We start from the raw sequence: 14,041 nt of genomic DNA, 5'->3' as shown, positions 1-14,041 counted from the left end.
TGGCTTTAAAGAATTTGGGATTATTCCCTGTAGCAGGTGTACAACTTCATAAATACACACACGAGTATCCCCACTAGAAACTTCAAGAATATTCAGTTGCAGCCACACATCTTGATAGACCACAGCAAAGCTGGCTGAGGATTGGTTGAGGTTCTCTCCCCAGAATTCTCTACAGAGTCTCTCTACAGGCATAATTACATGTGTAATCACTCCCAAACCTGATACAGTTTACCTCATGCACTTTTAATGGCAGGTCATTTCTAGGATGTCTAAAAGTTCTCTGCACCTTCTGTGGGACTGTTTATGTGTAAACCGGCGACAATTCAGGAATGACTCACTGGGTGCAAGTTAAGCACCCAGCTCCTGTTGAAAGACAATAAGAGTTGATTAACGCCCAGCTGAGCTTTTGAAAATATTCAACTTTGTTCTCAGGCCACCTTTCTGCTGAAAATAATGTACAGAGGATGTTACTGGTGTCAGTGGAACAGAATATTCATCATCATTCTTAGCTCAGACAGCATGATATCTCACTTAGCAGCAATAAACGGTGTTACAAAAAAAAAAAATTAAAAATAATCTGCCAGCCCAAAATTAACAGAATGGGTGGAATACTGTGAGGGGCTAGAGACAGCAGTGGATGTTATGGAAAGACACGGGGTCTGGTTATCCAGGCATTGAGAAGGATGGGGAAAAAAAACAGAGGGGATGTTCTGCAGCTTAATTAATGGAAAGAGGCTTGTGCATCTGACAGCAGCCCCTCTGCAAGGTGAATTCTTTCATAAAGAGCCTCATTCATGAGTTGCCAAGACATCCACAACCTATTCTTGAATTCACACAAAAATTAAAAGAAAAACAACTGACTGGCTAATTTAGCGACTTGCAGGATGCAGCTGGTGCTACTGTTTTCACAAAAAAAAAAAGCCTTTTCCCTTCCACCTCCCAACCATTCCAGTCTTCCTCCCCACCCCCAGCTATTTTGTATCCTGCTGCACCAGTGAGGAGTGTGACAACTCCTGACTTAGCTGGCACTGTGGGATATCGAATAACAATGGGGAATAATATCAGGATAACAGGGGGGTTCTGGCCAGTGCTAAGGAAACAATTCTGACAGTCTCCCTGCTTGCCCAGGTCCTGCCATCAGCTAAGAGGTAGAGCTTTTTTTTTTTTTTACTTTTTTTTTTTTTAATGAAATTAACAAAGGGCTTCATTATGCTGGATACTGCAGCTCCTTCCCCGGCATCTTGATAAATCTCCAGCTACCTATCCTATGCACTGAGGAGATGGTTTGTGTAGTTCAACACTTTGTGTTTCCAGCACCAATACATTATTACCTTAGTTCTTCCCAACTACTACAGTTGTTCACATTCTTGTATTACCCAACACAGAAAAACAAGTCCCTCCTGCCCCCCAAATCCCTTTATACTTAGGTTTTCCTTCTCAAAGGATATTTAATACCAAATCCTCCTGTGCGTGACAATAATTTAACAACCAGAATAAGTCAGGCTGGGAGTCCTCATACAAGCAAGCCACTGGCTATTTTTAAAGGAGCATTGAGCAAACCTAAAGGTTTCTAAAAGGCATTTGAAATGATACGGTATATTGCCACCTGACTCTGACAGGACTCCTAGTCTAGCTAACAGAGGTAAGAGTTGCTCTAGTACCAGCAGCTATGGGAAGTGACTGAAAAAAATTGTGCAGTCAGAGCTTTATTTAGCAAGGGAACCTCAAAACTAATGCTGCCAACAAAGAAAGTAAAGCCAACAACATATAGATCTAGCTAAAACTCCAGCTGGAGACAGCAGTTTGGTCTTGAGACCTGCCAAACTCTACTTGGTTCTAGCTGCAAAAGGAAAAGACCAGAGTAGAGGTTGCTCAATTTTCAAACAATACAGAGCACAGCAGACCTAAGGCAATTCTAAGCTTGGGCTCAGCAAATTCAGAGCTGGTTTGTCACATGGGTTATTTCCCAAACTCTCATCCTCTATGAGAAGGTGGGTGTGCCGGGAGATGCTGAGCAGAAGTTGAAAGGGGAAGTGCTCCAACAAGCTCTGCAGTAAGCGAGGGTTCTCACTGTTGGTTGTGTCTGAACCATGCTGGGTGTGCCTTTCAGTCATATTTCTTAATGCTCTGGCTGCTTGTCTAGTGCTGTTGTACATGAAGGGTTGGGTGGTGTCAGAATAGTCTCCAAGTTATGTGGCTGGTAACAGCCTCTCCAGTCATTTTTATTTCTTCAGTTTATTAATAGTGGAAACTGGATGAGAATGGGATTAGCAAAAATATGGTCAAGATCTCTCCTCACCCTTTTCCTCCCTGTTTCTTAGCAATGTTAGACCAATAAAAGACTGCCAACAACTTCAAGTCTGGAAATTTTCCCCTGGCTAAAACCGAACTAGAATGTAATACACCCACATCACAGTTGGAAGTTGTGAGGATTCATTCAGTTACATTAAGGACTGTCAGGATCCTTTAGAGGCTCAAAGTAACCTTGTTCAGCAAAACTGCCTTTGCAGTCTCTTTTATTGGCTTCTAAGTACTGAGGATGGCCGCCTTTTCATCTGAAGGGCTCAGAAAGGTGATGCCAGGCTTTTTGGAGAGGCTTTTTTTTCCCACCCTCTCTCTTCTTGTCCGGTTGGATCTGGAGAAAGTTACACAAGTAATGTTCATTAAAACAAAGAGTGAGAGAGTATTCCCGCAGTTTAGGGATCACTAAAAGCAGTCGGGAAGCTATGAAAGGGATTTTTCGTGAACTCTAAAATGAATCCTCCCCCACCTTATTAAGTGACAACCCTATATCCCCAAAGGGAACAGCGGGATGGAAACCTAAACCTGTGGACAAAGTCAACTGATAATGATTGGAGAGTTAATGACTTTAAAGCTCGAAAAGACAAGCTGAGGTGTTAAAATGGCTCCTGCAAACACCAGTGTGTCCCCCTTTCACCTAGATTAACTAATCGGCAGCAGCATGGTAGGGAAAAAGACCTGAGCAGCTCCTCCTATGGCAGCTTTCACTAGCTATGAGCAAACTAATCTTTATTAATTTTCAATTCCATCCTTCATCTCATTAGCTGCCCTCACAAAGTATTACTGTAAACGTGTATAAAAACCCAAAGCTGCATCAAGTTCAGGGATCCTGGCTGATGTAGGGCCCTGCAGTATCCCAGGACATCCTCTTGGGACTAGCCTAGAAAACACTACTCCTGCACACAGCAGCAAAATGCTTCCTGCCATACCAGTGCATTTTACATGGCAAAAGGAGAAACTTTAATCTAGTATATCTATAACCATCAATTTACTGTGGAGCCTAGGTGCTAATCCTTTTTTCTCCAGCAAATTTGTTTTGAGTCACACGTTATATTAAGATTCCATTTGTGAGGTTTAACACAAGATTAGCAGGTGTTTCTATGTAGATCTTATAGAGCTTAAACATTTCGGTAGGGTGTTTCAGACGATGATGAGCTATAGTTATAAACCCCCCTATTGACCCATTGGACTTGTAACAATTGATTATCATTTATTAAAACATCTATTAATCACTTACTAATCATTTATCATGTATAAATCTGTACAAATAGAACCTCTGTATGCATTAATGTGAGATACTGTGTTCATCTTACAGGACACTATCATATGTACAAGAGCCACCTGGGGTTTTATTTCTGTTTTGCCTTTAGCCTTTTCCTATGCATTCCAAAATTCTGTTCATCCTGTTGCCTCTTTAACCTGACAGTTAATGTAGCAAAAAAAAAAAAAACCCAAACAACCAAAACAACAAAACAACCCTCCTCCCAAGGTTTCAAATACACATTAACAGGCTGCTAGTTTCTTCTCTGTGACTAGCACAACTACCCCATGAGGACATCTCCCATAGGTAGAGCAGGGTCTTTGTAACCCAGCTGAACAGATTTTTCCTTAAGCTGGCATCCTCTTCTAACCGCTCTGCTCTCTGCTTTATGTCCTTGGTTAAGGAGAAGAAAAAAATAGTACGCGCTCACCTATCAGAGCTCTTATAGAAACTAATTAATTAAGGATTGTAAAATACTTTGATATAGCAGTGTGGTATATTTGCCAGAGTAGGATTGAACATGTGGGATTTATTAGAAAAAGTCCCTGTCTCCATCCCTATGGGATGACAGTTGATCTACCACAAACACTTATTACAACTCCTGAGTTGAGAGACTGTTACAGCATTTACGTTATAATGTTAGTTTCAGGAGTTAAAAAGTCCCCAAATTAGTAAGATGGCAGCATCAGGCTATCTTACATTACTATTCAATTTTATTAAATGCAATAGGTGAGACAGCAAATGATCAGAAAATATGCCCAAGGGTTATTCACTTTGTATATGTATAAATATATGCATCTATGTATTAATATAATCTATATGAGTGTTTATTAACCGTGCTTAAATTGGGAAGTGATGCTCTGTTATGTGCAGCATTGCATACCCTCCTACATAAACCAAGAAATGTTCTGTTTGTATTCAGAGGGCTAGACGTAGTTACATGGATTCATCTTTCAGATTAAATTACAATATAAAAGGCTGTTAAGAAAATTAAGAAGAAAAGGCTATTTTAATCCAGAAGGAATATGAGGTTGAAGATTAGGGCTCCAAGGAAGCTGCTGAACCCATAGCAGGTAAAGTAAGCAGAGGAGGTTGTATAGGTAAAGAATATATGCGTTCAGCTGATCTGCAGGGACATGATCAGGATGATTGTAAAAGCTGCAAAGAAACTCACCACTCTCTCAGGATGACTCTTCGCCCCAGGGTCACTTCTTTCAACATATGCACAGGAAGGCAATTTCCAGGTGACAGTAGCCATGCACATGGTTATGCATGGTAATAACAGAAGGCACATCCTGGCCTTGTTGAAGTCGTAGGAATTTTTGCCAGACTTTGAGGGGGGTCAAGACTTCACCCTCCAGCAGCTTCAAAAGTAAGGGATCTGTCACCATACCAACATGGACAACTATAGAATTATTTCTAAATATGTCATAGCCCCAATAGTTCCAATGGAACTGCATCAGTGATTAATGCCCTTACAGTGAAATGTTAGTCTTATATATGGCAGTAATTTCATGCACAAGAATTTTCTCACTGATTTCAAATGTGTGTTCAAACTTTAATTTAGCGTTCCTTTTTGTATACTGATGAATTTGGTCTGCATATGGCTGGGCTTCATCTAAGTGGTAGTCTCCAGCATGTCTTACACCACTGCTATACATACAGCCGTTTGCATATTTCGAATTTTGAGAAGTGAATTTAACTCAGACCATGTTCAGCCCTTAACTTCTTGCTTTCTCGCACTTGTGATCCAAAAATAACAACTGTACATGCCTTTTTACAATAGTCCTAAGGACTTCTGAAGAGAAGGATATGCTTACTAAATACACTACAATATATATGTGTAATCACGTATTATTTTTCCATTGCAGGGGGAATATATCCTTTAAATAAAGAAATTTAAAGTATAATCAAAGCAAAGAAATTAAAGGAACAAAGTGAACTGGGCCATAGTACTTCTTCCTGAAAGCAGATGAGAGTGGTTTTGATTTTAGATTATTTTTTTTTTAATACCAGGGACATCTTGTAGGCAGATGGAATGAGTGTATTCTATGCATAGGTGTCCAGGCACCTGTTACTCCTCAAGGGCATTTACTGCTGCACTTCATCGGTTTTGCAGTGACTATAAGAGAGCAAATACCCCAAACTCTAGCAGTCAAAGATATTCCAAAGTTTGAATTTTATTGCTTACACTGACTTCCTTAATGTGCTTATAAGATTTCCATTAATATATTTAATGTAGCTTTTGGGTGGGGTTTTTTTCTCCTATACAATAAGCCAAAAGCATTTCTTATCTAGATCACAAACCAAAATGCAAATAACATATTAGACAGCCTCAATTAGACCTGAAGTGTTTCAGGTACTTTTTGCTTGTCTATGTAAAGTGCACTGTCTCAAACTAAACTGCCCTAAATTCACATGATGCAATCCTTTTGAAGTCATTATTTTGGGAAATAGTATAATTGACAGTGACAGTGGATCTAAGTTCACTGGAGGATGATTCATGTATAAAGAGGTTCATGTGCTTAACTTCACAATTTACATAGTGTTAGGTACACCTGTAAATGTCAAGATCCATAGAAGTTTCTCTTCAAACAAAAGGTTCTTGAATATGTTAAAAGCTGGAACACAACACCCAATGACATATTGTCCTATAAAATTTATTTTAGGAAAATAATTAAGAAGAAGGAATTAAAGTATTTAAACCAGAGACTTTTATGATTTTTCTCTGTGCTATTACTTATGCCTTCAGCACAGTTGTAATTTCAAAATGGCCAAACAGATTGTCGAGTTTTCTCCAGTGTTTTGTTTCCTGAACTGGGATGTGGCCATGCCAAGTTTCAGTTTTAAGAGATTATTTTTCTGTTTTGCCACTAACAGAGTTGTAAATTTCCCAGAAAGAAAAAAAAGTTTATGATGGAAATGTTGACACGACATTCAGAATACTGTTGCAAGTGTGACTCTGTGCTACAAATTGTGCTGTAATGATTTATATTGTTTCCAATAATTTAAAAACTGTTTCAGTTGCAGCCAAGTCCTGAACCTGGAAGGATACTCCAACAAATACTAGGTCACTACACATTTCAACTTCCCGCTCTATGTTTAAAAGGCTGTATCTGGCAGTTAAAAGACTAAAACCTCAGTCAACAGTTATGGTATGATAGATACAGGCTGGAATATTATTTTCACCCAGTAGCTTTCTGTAAGTAGGTCATTCAATTTTATAGTGCTCTAAAACATCAACAAAGAGCTTCCTTATACCATATCTTCAGCAATTGACTCTGAAAAAGTTGCACTAAACCTTAATGCTTAGTATTTCATTATGGAAACTTTGCTTGCTGGTCTACATATAATACATGTTCTAGGAAAGACCTTCCTAATTTATTGTAGAAGGTTATTTTCCACCCACTCTGAAGGGAGATTTTTTCCTTCTTCTTCAGGACTATATATCAATTTTAGAAAACTTTTGCAGACAGGCATCTAACACAAGACATCACCCACAAGATGTGGAAAGGAGGATGTCTAGGAGACGTCTGAGATGGTGACACCTTTCAACTTTAGGAAGATGGGGAATGTCTAATCAGTGCTTGCTTGAGCTGTAGGTATATTGCCTTTTCCTGGCTGGTGTCATGTATACCCTATGGTGTTTTGTCATGCTGCACTTCGGTGAAAAGTGGTGTTTGCTACCCACAGCTGAGAAAAGCATCGTGAGTATTAAAACTTTGACATGGTGAGTGGCCTTTGGTGGCATGGCTAAAGACAGCATGGAGAAAACATTTAAATGAGCTTTAAATCCATATGTGTTATCACCTTGTCCTTTAAAATATATTCCTCAGAGCTTGTTGTTACATTTACAACAAACTCAATGGGAGGACAACATCTGTAATTTGTTCACCCTCCTTTCATCCCTCAGACTAATTATGGTTGCCACAGACACAGCCGTCTTCCTCCGGACGGAGGAACTGTTCAAGCCCTTAGGAAGGATTTGCCAAAGCCTGCCTGTGGCGGTGCCTCCATCGAGACATCATAAATCTCCCCGCGTGGGGCGCAAACCCCAACGCAAACCCCCGAGGAGAGCGTGAGGCCCAGGGCGGCGGCGCTGACCACTTCCCCTCGGGCCGCCTTCCCGCCCAAGGCGCCCCGCAACGGCCACCCGCGCGCCCCATCCCTCAGCCCAAAACCGCCGCCGCGCTCGCGGCCTGCCGCGGGCACGCGCCTCCCCCCAAACTTTGTTGCATTTTCCCCTTCTCACCCCCCCCCCCTTTTTTTTTTCTTTTCTTTTTTTTTTTTTTTTTTTGAGGGAAAAGGTGGGGGGAGCTCAATTTCCCACTTGCCAACAGCAGATAAAAAAGTGGGGAGGGACCTCTTCTGTCACAGCCTATGTAGATTAACCTTTCAATTAGCTGTTATCAGGTCCTGTGTCTTAGCACCAGTCCTCGCAATCTGCGTCCGCTCGGCATCGGGAAGGCAGGAGGTCTGGGGTGGGTTTCTGTTTTAATTTATAATTTAATGATAATTGTTCGTGTGGTTCCCCTCCCCCGCCTGTCCCCTGCCGTGAGCTGAACGCTCGTGTCTGATCTGCCCGTCCACCTTTTAGTATTTTGGAGTGAGAAGAGGAGCCCCGCGGAGGAGGAGGAGGGGAGACAAGGTATTCTCTCTGTTTTCATCTTTTTTTTTTTTTTTTTTTCTTTTTTTCCCCCCCCCACCTCTTGCGAAGGGGCTTAGAGAAGGTAACTGGTGCAATCAGTCCGCTGGCTGGGGATTCCCTCCACCCCCTCCCCGGCTCGTCTGGCTCTCCTGGCTGGGTCTCTTCAGTGTGTATGTGTTTGGGGAAGAGGGTGGGGGGAGGTTGTGTTGTTGTTGTGTTCCTGGCTCTGGTTGCAGCCAGGAGAGAGAGCGAGCGAGAGAGCGAGCGAGAGACAGAGAAGCAGAGAGAGCGAGCGAGAGAGAGAGAGGAGCCGCGATCGCGTTTCAGGGGCAGCACATTCCGCAGGAACCGCTGCTGCAGAAACACACACAGGCAGAGAAAGGAGGTCATTGCAAGCAAAGGGGGGAAACCTGCATCGGAGGTTAGATTCCCAGGAGTTTATCTGGGGGATAATAGGGAGCATGCGATGGGTTTTGTTGTGCGTTGGGTGACAGGCTGCAATTTGCCATAATAACCCCCTTTCCCTCCCCTCTCTCAGTGCAGGGTGCTTGTCACTAGGCTGGGTACTTTTTTTTTTTCCTTTTGCATTGGAGGCTGATGCACGTGTTTGCAGACACTTGCGCTTGGTAAATGCATTGCAATGCTCTGCGTTTTGCAGGGGAGGGGGAGCAGCAGCAGGAGGTGATGGCTGGGTTGGATGGGGTGGGGAGAGGGGGAGCGGAGTGGCGGAGGGAGGCAGGGGATGGCTGAGGTTTTTGTGTTGCATGCTCCCACCCTGTCTTTCTCAGGCGGTAATTGTTCCTTCGCAGATGGGGTGACGGACCAGTCCCCGTGCTTCGCATGGCGAAACTTGCAGGGACCTGCATGTGGCCGTAGAGCTGGGAGTCATTGTCGCCGTCTCCGCTCCCACCCCCTCCTCTTCTCCCTCCCTCCCTGCGCGGTGCGGGGCGTGTGCGCGCGCGATAAGCGGCTGCCGGTGCCAGGCACCTTGGGAGGGTTGTGCTAGGAGCACGCTCCTCCATCTCGCCCGCCCGGGCGGGCGGCAGAGTCTGAAGCACGCGCGTGACGCTCCATATTTAAGGCAGCTTATTAGTGTGTGTCGTGCGCCCGCCCGCCCTGCCGGGCTAGTTCAGGCGGCCGCCGCCGGTGTCTCTTGCTGGCGATCACCCTCTCGAACAAACTTCAGGAGCGGGTGGGGCGGCGACGGGTGGGGGAGGGTAGCGAGGCCGCCGGGACCAGACGGACGGCGGCGGTAACCAACAGGAGGGCGGTCTTCCGAGAACTCTCGCCTCCGCTTGCGGCGGGTGACCAATGGCTGGCATTCCAGGCCCAGCAATGAGGCGGGTCGGGCTGTGGCGAGGGGGCGGGCTATGCAAGTGTGTGACGGCGGTAGCAGCCAATGGTAGTGTCTGATCCCGCCTTTTCCCACGTGTAGGCGGGGTTGCGCGTGGAGGGAAGGGGTGTGTCTCGTGATTGGCACACTTTGTCTTCCAATGGGAGAGACAGGACGGTTGCTGGGCGGTGCAAGGCTGGTGTGGGCGGTTGATGGACACGGGCCTGCGGCCTGTGAGCGTGGAGCGGCGTGCTCAGGGCGACCCAATGGAGGGCGCCGGTGGGCGGGGCGCGAGGGTAGGTAAGGTTTTAATGAGACTCCATTGGGCTGTAATCAGTGTCATGTCGGATTCACGTTAAGTACAACAGGGCGAAACAAAATGGCGGCGTAGGTGAGGCAAGCCCAGCCGCGGCGGTAGGGGGAGTCGCGGCGGCCGCTGGCAGGGGGGCAGCGCGGCAGCGGGGGCAGCCGCCTCGGCGCAGTCTGGCAGTGGGAGCAGGGGAAGAGCCGGCAGCAGGGGGAGCCGCTGCGGCGTCTGGAGGAGGCTCCACCCCCCGCGGCCCCGGTCCCGCGGAGGTGAGTGGTACCGGGAGGGGGGGGGGGGGCGGAAGGGGGGAGGGGGCTTCTCACCCCGTGTCCCGCGGGCGCGACAGCAGGACGAGGGGTGGGGAGGGGAGGAGGAGGAGGAGGTTGGCGCGGCACCTACTCCCGGCACCGCCCGCCCGCCGCCCCCGTGGGGTGGGTGCAGGTGCACGCCGTCGCCATCCTCTCCCGGCTGCCCTGTCCTGCGGGGTCGCCGTGCCCCGGGGAGCAGAGCCTGAGGGCTCGGGGTTCCTGCCTTTGAAATGAAAAATCCTGGAGCGGGGCTCGGAGGGTTCAAAAGCCAGTCCCGGCTCGGCCCCTGTCAAGTGCAACAATGCCTTGGCGCTAGGCACTAGGCGTTGCAAATCTCTACGGCTTGGTTAGACTGCAGAAATTTTAAGTAAGTTGGGGAGGGCAATGTGCAAGCCTCTAAACCCGCGTTCGAGAAGTGATGTTCACACCGTATTTTCGTTGCCCAGACGTCGCCTTTAGCGTTCTGTCGCTGAGCATTGCAAGTGACCAGCTCTGCAGAAAGCAAACGGGTACCCCTTCTGTTAAAAATCAGTATCCCAAGAATTGTTTCCAGTGAAACCGTCTTGCCAGGTGAACTGCTGGCAGTGAATATTACCTTCTCGTGCTCCCTAGTGTTCTCTAGTACTGTATTTTAAAGTGCTCAGAACTTCCATGAAAGAGGGTGGGTGATAAGGGTGCATCTGGGTGATTTTTTTTTTTTTTTCTGGTGGTTTGTTGTGCTGATGCTGTTTCCTTTGGTGGTGCTTACTGCTGTCATGTGAACGGCTTTTTAGCATACGATCTTAAACTAGCTTGTGGTGTATCACAGAGTGCAAGCACTTCTTCAGTTTGATTCACATGTAGCACTCTTATTCTCCACATCCCTAAGTCTCTTGGTATAGTTTTGTAGTTACTATGTCTCCTCATCTGTTTAAGGCATGTGCAAGCATCATTGCCCTTCCATATTATAATTAAAAACTTTATGTTGTATAAAGACTAATACAATAGCTGGCTATTTTTAAGTGTCATCTGCACTGGGAGTCCTTGCCAGGATCTGCTTTCTCTTTTTGTAGGTGCATGTATTTTGCTGTGGGGAAGCAAGTATCTTACCTCTTTTGCATCATTAATTGAAATGGGGGTGGAATACATAGTTGATTAGCTGCATAATTCGAAGTAATGGCTTGGAGGAAAGAAAATGGCAAAAAGCTTGCTGAATGCAATGGCAGTCTTTTCTTCCTCCTCCTTTGCTGCAATCCTTACCTGACCCTGATGCTGCAGCAGAGAGCTGGCCTGCTGCTGCTTCTCCTGAGTGTGTGCAGAGCAGGTAGGAGGGAGCAGAATGGAATTGTGCTTCACAGGTCACCAATAGGTTGCACAAGTTACTGTCGTTTCTTCCTCCCCCTCCACACTTTCGTGTTTTGGTTTTTGTTGGGTTTTTTGTGTGGTTTTTTTTTTTTCTTTTGGTACTTGTGTTAATCTCAGTTTTGAATTTCGTTCACGCTTAGGACAGCCAAAGCAATTTTTTCATTAATTTCTCAAGAAACCCCCCAAAAAACCCAACAACTTCAGACTGCATTTGTTGAAATGCTTTTCGATACTTCTTGGGTGGATTGGGGGCTGGGGAGGGGGAGCATAACTTTTTTTTAAAAGTCTTTCTGATTACACAGCTTGCTTTCACAATCTGGATCACTTGGGAATAATGCCAGATACTAGTTCAGTCTAAAAAAGACCTTATTACAGGATTATAGGATTACTGATGACACCTAAGATTGACATGTTCAGTCAGTGCATTCTTTAATTAGAATCAGCTGTACAATAGGTGTGTGCTTTGTAAAGGACATATTTGCATTCATTCTAAATCCCAAGCTGCAATTTTGCAACTTTGTTGTATTTATCTGATAATTTATGACTTAGGTAAAGGGGCAAGCCTTGACTAGAGATGGTTCTTCATGTTTTAAACATAACGTGTTGTACTTTACCTTCTTAATGCTTATATTATGCAGCACCTTGGTAGGCAGACTTGTTAACAGACCTGGTCAGTAATATAGTGCAGTCCAACTTTCTCAAATGTTCTTATTTTCAAAATAAGATACCATAGGGTGTAGAAGCTGAAATTTGACGTATGACTGAGAAAGAGCTTAGTGACTGTTGCCTTCAAACTTGGAACTGGTCCTATGCACTTAACACTGGAAAAACCTAATCTGTGATTGGATGGGTACTTTTGAGGGTTTGACTAAAAGTTATGTAATTACAAGGGTAGGAAGATGACTAGACAGACATGAGTACCTGTGACTAATTTTAATACTTAAAAATAAGTATTTCCTCAAAATCTACTTGTGTAAGCATCATACTTTATATATAAAATTATGTATGACCATGTTTTTGTGGGTTTTGGTGAAATTAAACTCTCAACTTAGAAACTGGAATGATATTTAGAACTTCTGTATTGCCTCTTATGTTGAATCTGGGAAGTTTCTAAAGAAGTTTTGACCTTTTTCATGTGCAGTGTGCATATGTATTTATCTCTGTGTTGCCAATCTTGGATCAATCCCTCGTAAAGAGGTCTTTCATAAATCAAGGTAACTTAGAGCTTCAGGATCACTAGGCTGAACTACATTGCTGGAAAAGATGTTTTGTTATTAAGATGTTATTCTGAATCTTGTGTATGTTGGACCTTATTATATCAGTTGTACAGGTCAGAACACTATGCTTCAAGTGCTTATGCAATCAAGGTATGGAATAACAGAAACTTTAGGTTGCAGTAAAACAATTCCAATATTGGGTCAAATTGGCTTTATTTGTTTTTGTTTCCTAAAGCAGAGTGAAGTTAGCTTCTGTTGGAATGCATGAATTTAAGATGTGATTATTTTTCATTATTTCTTTTTTTCCATTTTGGAATATTCTGTCTTGTGTTGGAAACTATGCTCCTGCAGATAAACTCAACTTGTGTTGATTTAGGATGTGCTAGTATGCAGGAGGCTGTCTTACACATAAGTTAATAAGTAAAAATATAGTTCTGAATGTTTATCACTAAAATTCCTGTACCAAGCAGCAGAATTTACATGAATATACAGGTTTATGCTCACCTTTTGCCACAGTCACTGGCCAATAAAAGTTATAGCCCTTCTGTACCAAAATGTTCATTGGTATCCAGGTGCTTGGAACAGACCCTGCACTGTGTGTTCTGGAATTTCATGCAAGTGATGTGGTTGCTTGTATAAAATCTAATATAGCAGTACTACAGCAGGTTTAAAAATTAAGCAAGTACATCTGACTCAGCAAATGCGGTGTGCAGCATTTAATTAAGTGCTGACTATCTTTGTGAAGACTCATAGTAAAACAGCCTACCTAAATAACTTCTAAACTTAAAGACCCTGATTACTAACATGTTTTATATGTAGCTGCAGAGAACTTCTAAATCTAAAGAATGAAGCATACAAAGTAGTCTCAGTCTCAGTGAGCCTTCACTATATTGAGAGTTTTGCTTTGTTGTATCATTGTATTTTCAGTGTCAGAATTGCAAGACAATTTGTGGAATTCATAAATCTGTGGAAACTTTTTTCTCCCCTATGTTTGTCTGCTTTTTGCAGCTACAGTGCTATTTTGGAATTATCTGAAAACAGTGAATATAAACAACGCTGTTAGTGAAAGAATGGCTTTTGCTGGCTGGGTTAAATAAAAATGTCTGTTTACAGAACAAGTTATTGTTTTATTACAAGTACTTGAAATACACAGAACTGTTATCAAATATACCTTGTGTGAGTACAGGCTGGAAGCAAGAAGCAGGGTTCAATCTATATGGGCTAAACCATGACAGTAGATCAATAGGGTTCAGCATGAGAGCCAATTAAACATTCAGGCCCTGCGCTTCAATCAGGAATGTATCTTTTCATTCTGGCAGGCA

This window comes from Gallinula chloropus (genome assembly GCF_964237585.1).
Source record: "Gallinula chloropus genome assembly, chromosome: 5".
In the NCBI taxonomy this organism is placed as follows: Eukaryota; Metazoa; Chordata; class Aves; order Gruiformes; family Rallidae; genus Gallinula; species Gallinula chloropus.
Note: the sequence above shows the minus strand (reverse complement) of the source record.